This window comes from Microcaecilia unicolor, chromosome 7, assembly GCF_901765095.1.
Source record: "Microcaecilia unicolor chromosome 7, aMicUni1.1, whole genome shotgun sequence".
NCBI lineage: Eukaryota > Metazoa > Chordata > Amphibia > Gymnophiona > Siphonopidae > Microcaecilia > Microcaecilia unicolor.
The window spans coordinates 288,804,413-288,814,268 of NC_044037.1; positions in this window are offsets into that span (position 1 = coordinate 288,804,413).

Genomic DNA, 9,856 nt, shown 5'->3' on the forward strand with positions numbered 1-9,856 from the left:
TTACCCATACGCCATGCCCCCTCCCTACCCATCTTCAAATCTCTGCTTAAAACTCACCTCTTCAATGCTGCCCGGCGCCTAACCGCTTGAGAAATATAGAATGCCCCAATCTTCACTCGTCCTCTAGATTGTACACTTGTCTTTAGATTGTTCTCTTGTCTTTTAGATTGTAAGCTCTTTGAGCAGGGACTGTCCTTCTATGTTTAAATTGTACAGCGCTGCGTAACCCTAGTAGCGCTTTAGAAATGTTAGTTAGTAGTAGTAGTAAAATGGAGGCAGCTGAAGAGGTTTGTGAGGGACAAGGCTGGGGCCAACCTGCAGGGTGCGGACACTGCGAACCTCACCCATATGGGGTGCATAGTGCACAGCCTCCTTCACCAGGGCATCCATAGCCTAGGAAGCCATGACACCTCAGCACAGGTGTGTGTGTGTGTGTGTGTGTGTGTGTGTGTGTGTGTGTGTCAACCACCAGCCCCGCCTCCCACCACTGGCTCTGGCACAGACCGTATAAGTCTGCCCAGCACTATCCTCGCCTCCCGCCACCCAATCTCAGCTAAGCTTCTTAGGATCCATTCCTTCTGAATAGGATTCCTTTATGTTTATCCCACGCGTGTTTGAATGAAAACGGTAACAGAATTCAAACACGTGTGGGATAAACATAAGGGAATCCTACTCAGAAGGAATGGATCCTAAGGAGCTTAGCCGAGATTGGGTGGCAGAGCCAGCCGGTGGCGGGAGGCGAGGATAGTGCTGGGCAGACTTATACGGTCTGTGCCAGAGCCAGTGGTGGGAGGCGGGGCTGGTGGTTGGGAGGCGGGGATAGTGCTGGGCAGACTTATACGGTCTGTGCCCTGAAGAGGCCAGGTACAAATCAAGGTAAGGTATACACATACGAGTTTGTCTTGTTGGGCAGACTGGATGGACCATGCAGGTCTTTTTCTGCCGTCATTTACTATGTTACTCCTATGTGTAGTACAGGTTCTCAGGTAGGTGGAGGAAGGAATAAGACACACCAGAGTACAAGCTGAAAGGCTATCAGGGGCCATGTCCCAACAATTCAACAGGGAGTACTGGTTAGTGGGCAGGTCTGGGACCACTCAGCTCACTGGGTGGAGGGCCCCTGTATCTATCATAAGAACTGCCTTACTGGTACAGACCGAAGGTCCATTAAGCCCAGTATCCTGTTTCCAACAGTGACCAATCCAGGTCACAAGTACCTGGCAAGATCCCAAAACAGTACAATACATTTTATGCTGCTCATCCTAGAAATAAGCAGTGGATTTTCCCAAATCCATCTTAATAATAGCTTATGGACTTTTCTTTTAGGAAGCTATCCAAACCCTGATAAGCTAACTGCTTTTACCACATTCTCTGGCAACGAATTCCAGTGTTTAATTACATACTGAGTGAAGAAATATTTTCTCTGATTTGTTTTAAATGTACTACTTTGTAGTTTCATTGCGTGCCCCCTAGTCCTAGTATTTTTGGAAAGAGTAAACAAGAGATTTGTGTCTACCCATTCCACTCACTCATTATGTTATAGACCTCTATCATATCTCCCCTCAGCCGTCTTTTCTCCAAGCTGAAGAGCCCTAGCCACTTCAGCCTTAATTTAAATTACCCGCGGACCGTGAGAAATTGCAGAAAGACCTTAGGAAATTGGAATACTGGGCATGCAAACGGCAGATGAAATTTAGATGTGGACAAATGCAAAGTGATGCACATTGGGAAGAATCCAAATCATAATTACTTGATGCAAGGTTCTACTTTAGGAGTCATCACTCAAGAAAAAGGTCTAGGTGTCATCGTGGCCAATAGGTTGAAATCTTCTGCTCAGTGTGCGGGGCCAGCAGCCAAAAAAGTAAATAAAATGTAAGAATTATTAGGAAAGAGAGAGAAAATAAGACAAAGAATATCATAACACCTCTGTATCGCTCCATGGTGTGGCCTCTTCTTGAGTATTGAGTACAATTCTGTGCTCTCACAAAATATGTATAATTAGAAGAGATTCAAAGAAAGGATGACCAAAATGATTAAAGGGATGGACCTCCTCTCGTATGAGGAAAGACTTAAGAAGAGTAGGGCTCTTCGGCTTTGCAGAGGTAGCTTAGGGGGGGCTATGATAGAGGTCTATAAAATATTGAGTAGGGTAGAATGGGTAAACGTCAATCAATTGTTTACTCTTTAAAAAAATATAGACTAAGGGACTGTCCAAGAAGTTACATGTTAACACTTTTAAATGAATAGAACTATTTTTTCACTTATGAATAGTTAAGCTCTGATACTCATTGCCAGAGGATGTGGCAACAGCAGTTAGTGGCACTGGGTTTAAAAATTGATTTGGACAAGTTCCTGGAAAAGCCTCTAATCTGCTATTAAGATAGCCAAGGGGAAAGCCACTACTTATCCGTCAGATCGGTAATATGAAATCTTGCTACTCTTTGGGATTCTAAGCAAAACAAAGAGGAACAAACCTCACGTAACCATGAGCTAACAAATAAAACAGTGAGGTAGATCCGAGGATATAAAATAGTCTTTATTGGGAACAGGTAAAAGATGACCTGACATGGCTGTGTTTCGGCCCAAAGGCCTGCCTTAGGGGTCTGTTGTATCTCTGATGTAAATCGCTTTGAATGTAGTTGCAAAAACCTCAGAAAGGCGGTATATCAAGTCCCATTTCCCATTCCCATGTTATAACAAAAATGCTTAACAACAGGAGTATAATCAAAGTCCTGGCTGTAAAATCCTTGTGATATCCACAATTTGACGAAAGTGCTGAGCTGCAATGGCCGTACAACCGGCAAAAGTCGGTGATGCAAGTGCGACTTTGATTATACTCAGGTAAGTATGAAGGCTATGGCTAAAGTGATCTACTATAATAAAAAGCAACCTCAACGTTCTGAGGACACTGACGTCACTGAAGTCAGTCAGTCTCCCAGAACGCTTCGTGGATTCATGGTGGTGAAGCCACCCCACTGACCCGTGCCCCGCCCTCGCGTCAAACGTCATCCGAAACCCCACGAGCACAAGCCCTGTCTGCTCACTACGGCGTCATCTTCGGCATTCCTAGCCTGTGGAGGCAGGGCTTCTGTGCGTCTGACTTCCTGCACGTGCATGACGTCAGACGCACAGAACTCTGCCCTGCACAGCTACCAATGCCGACGATGACGCCGTAGTCAGCACACAGGACTTGTGGTGGCGGGGTTCCGGGTCCCCCGCCGCCAAACCAACGCGAAGGTGGGTGCGATGGGCACGGTGGGTCGGATCGCTGCGGCTAATGCATCGCTGTGGGTGGGATGGCGCCGGGAGGGGGGGGGCATCGCACCTCACAGGCAACTGCTAAATGAGGAAAACCTTGCTAGCGCCCGTTTCATTTGTGTCAGAAACGGGCCTTTTTTTACTAGTAGTATAATGAAAGAAAATGCCAGCACACAATATTAAATTACTAAAGCACATCTTTATTTTGCATTGAACAATTAAAGATCCACAAATAAACTATATATTTTTTCAAGTTTGTACCTAATCAACTATTTGTCAACTGAAATTAAATACATCCACAAAATGTGTAACAGAGAACTGATTTCACATAATAGAATGTTCTTAGGACTAAAACAAGACGAGTGTAACCTCGCATATTTATTCTCAGAGCTGCTGGTATTCTCTATAATGTTAGTGTACAGCATTAATGGCAAGAACGTGCTGAAATGAAGACAAATACAGAAGGCATTCTTCAAAGCATACAACAGTTGCAGCGAGTGACAAGGGACATTCTTTTTCACAGTCTCCAGTGCTGACCAAATTCAGGTCTACAGCTTTCTCAACCCGTGCTTTGCTGCCTAGCCCTAATGGTTAGTTAATTTTACACATTGATCTTTCAGGAGCACCTATTATGTACACACTACAAAACTGAGCTTTATTATATGCGGGGTGCTTTTTTTAACATTTTTAATAGAAAGCTGTAGAACAGGCATTTTTCTTTAAGGATACAGAATGTAATAAGGCTATTCAGCAACACACTTCTTGCTTGACACGTTCTGCTTAAAGACTTGCAGTCGTCATTGAGCAGTGCAAAGCCCTGCCACATCAGACACATGGAAAGCCTCTACAGAACCAGTATCCTATTACCTGAAGGACCCTTGATTAGGAATGCCCACCTGAATGGCTGTGAATATGACTGAGACACGGCTGCCCCCTCCCCCGGTACATACTACATACGCAGAGCATAGCACCTGTTGCAGATATAGAAAGCTTGTCAAACTCACAAAGCGTTTAGCGAAGCAAAACAAAATTTCTTTGCTCCAGGAAGCGACGCCTTAGTTTTCAGATTCCCTAATTTAAGAATGCATTGTGGAGTGTTACTGCACCAATATCACTGGCTGTTATTTGATGCGTAATCGTTGTACTTTGTGGATATATTCTAATTAGGGGAGAGCAAATCAGCTTAATGTAAACTATTAACACCCGCTCTCCTGTATTTTAGGCATTAGCCCTGGAGATTAAAAAAAAGATTGATTTATTGTGAATTGCGGTCGTTTTCAGTTATCGAAACTAAAAATAAACTCCCAAGTAAAAAGAAACACAATTTGTTTTTACTATTTCCAAATATTTATCTAGTTAAGGTTAAAAAATAATGCTATGCATAAACATTTTACAGTAAACATCACTCAATGTTAGCTGAGAGAGTACAGCTGAAACAGAGACCCAGCTGGACTTATTATTATCTTATTAATTGCACCTTATTTTGTCATGTTAGTGTCTGATTTCATATATAATTTGGAACTATAATAGACCAGGGTGCAATCTAAGGGCCCAAGTCACTAAACTTGACCTCCCGTTCTGTGGCCATGACAACTTAGTGACTGGCCTAGAGTGAACTCTGTTCAGAAAACCACTTACATTCTCTCTCGAACCTCACAAGTTAGGATTTTTGGGCGAAAAATTTTCAGTAGTACATGCCATATAAAGTGCTCTTCCAGATTAAAAAAAAAAACAAAAACACAAAAGCCTTCAAAATGAACTTTAAATACAAATATCTGTTAAATATGAAATAATGCAGCCAGAATTTGAGAAGTCAAACTACTGAAATAGGTAATTAGAGTCAAGGAATTAGAAGACCTGAATTTCTGTGAAGGAATGAAACTAGAGAATTTACTTACAATGATATAAGAACTCATTATATTTCAAGGTGGCAGTGAGTGTTCAGCCAATCAGATTGCTGGATTGGCTCAACCTTTCAAGCTCTCCTGTTCGAAGTGTACCTTGTTCTCTCTTTTAAAAACTTGCGATTCAATTACAGAAGTACAAGAAGGATTTTCCAATAAGTTTTATATTGTTTAAAATAATCAACCACCCCAAAAATGTAGAGTTGTGATGTACATCAATACATGCTGTAAGCAATGCCATATATGACCAATTGTCAGCTATAGCCACTTGTGGTAAACAGAAATGTTCTGCCGACAGATCTTTCATACCACGGAAATGTACTTACGCATTTATCAACAGATTTATTATAATGCATATTATGACTTAAAGAAGGGCACGGTATTATTTCCCCCAACTTGGACCTTGAAATCACATATATAGCATTTAAAACAATCTTTTTAGCGTGGTATAGTTTCGATTAGTTTTATATAAAATACCACCACAAATTAACTGAAGGGTGAGTACAGATTTCCTGTCTGCTCACAGAACAGGTGTGTCTCTGAATTTCTTATTGCCAAGCCTATCATCATTAATGGGACGGATACAAGGATTTTTGACTACAAAGCCTTGAAAAGATAAGGAAAGAATCACATGCTGTCTGGAAGAGAGAGATCAACTAGATGGAGGAAGCAAGTATTCAGCAAGATGGAGAGACAGAGGTCCTTCTTTCAACATTCTTCCCAGTTGCCCTACTTTGTAATACATGGCACCACTACCTTGATCATTCTTCCCAAATTCAGACCTGATATTTTATTCCTGCTGAAGCCCCTGCTGCACACTCCCATAATCTTCCAACTGCAGCTCAGTCTGAAAGAGAAGGACTCTGCTAAAGACTGGCTTGTGACAGTGACATAGTATAAGAAAAAATATTGGGATGATCTCTGCTAAATATACATCTTGGCTATGATTTTCAGGACGCTTAAGGGAATAGATCTCAATCATACTTTTCTGAATTCAGCTGCTGGCCATATCTGCTTACTGCTCTGAAACAAAGTCATTCTCTTCTCTATAGATTTCATTAATTAGGAGGCCAGTATGTTACTTTGATCTCATGCTACAAAGGATGGCCTCCAGGATATCTGCTGAGGGGTAGTCATCTTGCATGGCCACAGACGTCTTCATGTCTTCCCAGAACCAAGGGAACCCCCTCAGCATCTAATTACCATTTCTGTTCATTTTCACCATATCTCTCTGCAGTACAGTCTGTTCAAGTAGAGCAGTTTGGCATGGAGCCCAGGACCGAAAGGATGTCCTTAGGCCCTAACCTTAGATCTTAAGGGGTAGGATTCAGAGAACAATTCATGCTATGAGGACACTGGAGATCTACGTGGATGAGTCCAGTCTCAGGTAAGCCTTTCCTATTCTTTGAGCAGCAAGGGGATACGGGAACAGATGAGAGAAAATGACGAAGCAAAAACAACAAAAGAAACCACCTTTAATAATGTCTCCTAACTTTACCAGCCTTAAAATCGAGATATTTTTTGTGCGTCTCTAAGAAAGATGGCAGTGGCAACGTTGTTTACCCTCTAAATAGCTTCCTTGCTAGTTTCATCATCCCATGAAAGTTTGGGATGCTCATAAAAAGCATATAAGTATTGGATACGACCCAATAGCAAGAAACGTAAGTGGCCATCTTTGCTAAGGGCACCAAAACTATACCTGCCCTTAGTTCTCTAATGCTGGAGCACTGAGATCAATTACTTTTGTGGTTTAAGATAATTTTGAGAGATGAATTTTAAATTATGCTCACTGCAAATCTTTTTACTTTTTGACCCACATTGGAAGCACAAAAAAAGAAAATAAGAAATGCTGGACATGATACAGCCTGTGGAGTAAAGAGATAAAAGAAGCCAAACCTTAAGTTTTATTGCTTAAGAATTTCATATTTAGAACAAACAAGTCAAACTCAATATAACTGAGTGGCAAAAACCTACACACCCCAGCTTTTGTTACAACTCCCGAAATGACTGGATGCAACCGCTCGTGGATGCCGAAACTACCTACGTATTACTTCAAATTTTGCACGCAAGCATACACACAAAAGATTTAAAAAAAAGGAAACTCCAAAAGTAACTGTGTAAGAAGATCACCAAGAAAGAATAAAAGTCAATTCAACATTCAATCAAAAAAAATAAAAAAAGTATATCACACACCAGAATGAAAGTGTGAACATCAATAATATTGCTCTTATTTACAATGAAATCCATTTGAACTTCTTTAAAAAATCTGTATAATGGAAGAGTTACAAACATTACTTTTTTTTTCTTTTTTTTTCTCCTTTTTTTAAAGAAATGGTATGAAAATAATTATTCACAAAATCCAGCCTTAACTCTAAACCACTGATGGTCATCATGTGTGAAAGCTATATTCATATATAGCATGAAACAGCTAGAAAGAACAAAAAATATATAGCCTTCCTACTCCCACCCAAGCTATGGTAAAAAAAAAAGGGGGGGGGGCTCACGGTGGAATCGGCACGTGGATTTGCCGCAGGTAAAATGCATATATTTGCTTAAAAAAAAAAAGAAATGGCCGTGCACGAATAACGAGGATTGGTGCGCAGCCTTATCCAGGGGGATCCCTTACCACCCACTTAGGAGGTCTTTTACTAAGGCGCACTCACGTTTTTAGCGCGTGCTAAAACTGGATGTGTGTTAAACATTAGAGACGCCCGTAGGAATGCATTGGTATCTCTAGCGTCTAGTGCGCCCAATTTAATGCACGCTATACACGTGAGCGTGTTTTAGTAAAAGAGGTTCTTATTTAGGTAACAGTAAGGGCTCCCGCACTAACCTGGCGGTAACTGGGTAAGCCCCAACGCTACAAAACTAAAATAATTTTTGTACCACCAGAAATGGCGCGCAGTGGGGGGGGGGGGGGGGGGGGAACTACCACTGGGTTCCTGCCGTAGCCCGGTGGTAGTTCGGAACTGGTGCACGGCAAGCCCTTTATAAAAGGGTCCCTAAAGTAGTTTTGATTTTCAGTGGCTGTACAACAATTAATTCAACATCATTTGTACCACAAAAGGTAGAAATATTACTTAAATAACGCTTTCTGGTGCAATTAGGCATAAGGTTTTCCACCTTTCCCGTTCCTTCAGAAGTGCATTTCACTTTGGAAGGTTGGAAAACTCATTAATTCATTTCTTCATTAAACGGTGACAGTCTTGTTTCCCTCACTAGGATTTATTCAGTTAAATGTATACACTGTACCTAGCTACTGCACTGAAGCCTGATTCATCAGCTGCTTTCTTCAGTTCTACCTCTACTGTAAAAACCATAGGCCTCTATTTACTAAAGCTTAAGACACAACAACAAGGAATTTGTAGGGATGTGCATCCCTAAAGATTTCATTTTGCTTAGATCCCCAGCAATTGTTAGGAAAGGGATGCAACCTCACCTTCAGTACTGCATTTAATTCTGTTCGCTGTATCTCAAAAAAAGATAGAGCGGAATTAGAAAAAGTTCAAAGAAGAGCGACCAAAATAATAAAGGGAATGGAACTCCTTTCATAAGAGGAAAGGCTAAAGAGGTTAGGGATCTTCAGCTTGGAAAAGAGGCGGCTGAGGGGGAACATGACTGAAATCTACAAAATCTTGAATGGCGTAGAAAGAGTAGAAGTAAATTGATTTTTTACTCGTTCAAAAAATACAAAGACTAGGGGACACTCAAGGAAGTTACATGGAAATACTTTTAAAACAGATAGGAAGAAATATTTTTTCATGCAACAAATGGTTAAGCTCTAGAACTCGTTGCCAGAGGACGTGATAACAGCGGTTAGCGTATCTGGATTTAAAAAAGGTTTGGACAAGTTCCTTGAGGAAAAGTCCACAGTCTGCTATTGAGACAGACATGGGGAAGCCACTGCTTGCCCTGGGATTTCCAGCATGGAATCTTGCTACTATTTGGGATTCTGCCAGGTACTTGTGACCTGGATTAGCCACTGCTGGAAACAGAATACTGGGCCAGATGGACCATTGGTCTGACCCAGTATGGCTATTCTTATGTGCATCTTCAATAGCTGGACCTTGGCAATGGAATGAAAGAAGAAATTACATCATTTAAAAAGATGTTGAAGACGTACCTGTTTAAAGGCTTTTGGAATGTCAGAGTGTATAATTTAGACTTTGGGTTAACATCTATTTGACCAATATGATACTAGTTACGGGATAAGAACAGAAAAGGGCCAGGTATATTTTGTTTTAGACTTGCATTTTATTTTACTCTGTATTTTGAGTTTTAATGAGCATGTTGGGTGATGTGTGCATTTATGTCTGTAATCTTGAACATGTTACACTGTAACTGTATGTATGATTATTTTAGTTTTCCTGCTAATGTTCTTAGGAAGTTTAGTTTTATGATTACACGAAAATGATGTATGTCAAACTGTAAGCCACCTAGGTTATTAGATTGTAAGCTCTTTGAGCAGGGACTGTCTTTCTTCTATGTTTGTGCAGCGCTGCGTACACCTTGTAGCGCTATAGAAATGCTAAATAGTAGTAGGAGTAGAGGAGTAGCCTATTGGTTAGTGCAGTGCAGCTCCCTGTGACTCTGGGTAAGTCACTAAACCCTCCATTGCCCCTGGTACAAAATAAGTACCTGAATATATGTAAACCGCTTTGAATGTAGTTGCAAAAACCTCAGAAAGACGGTAT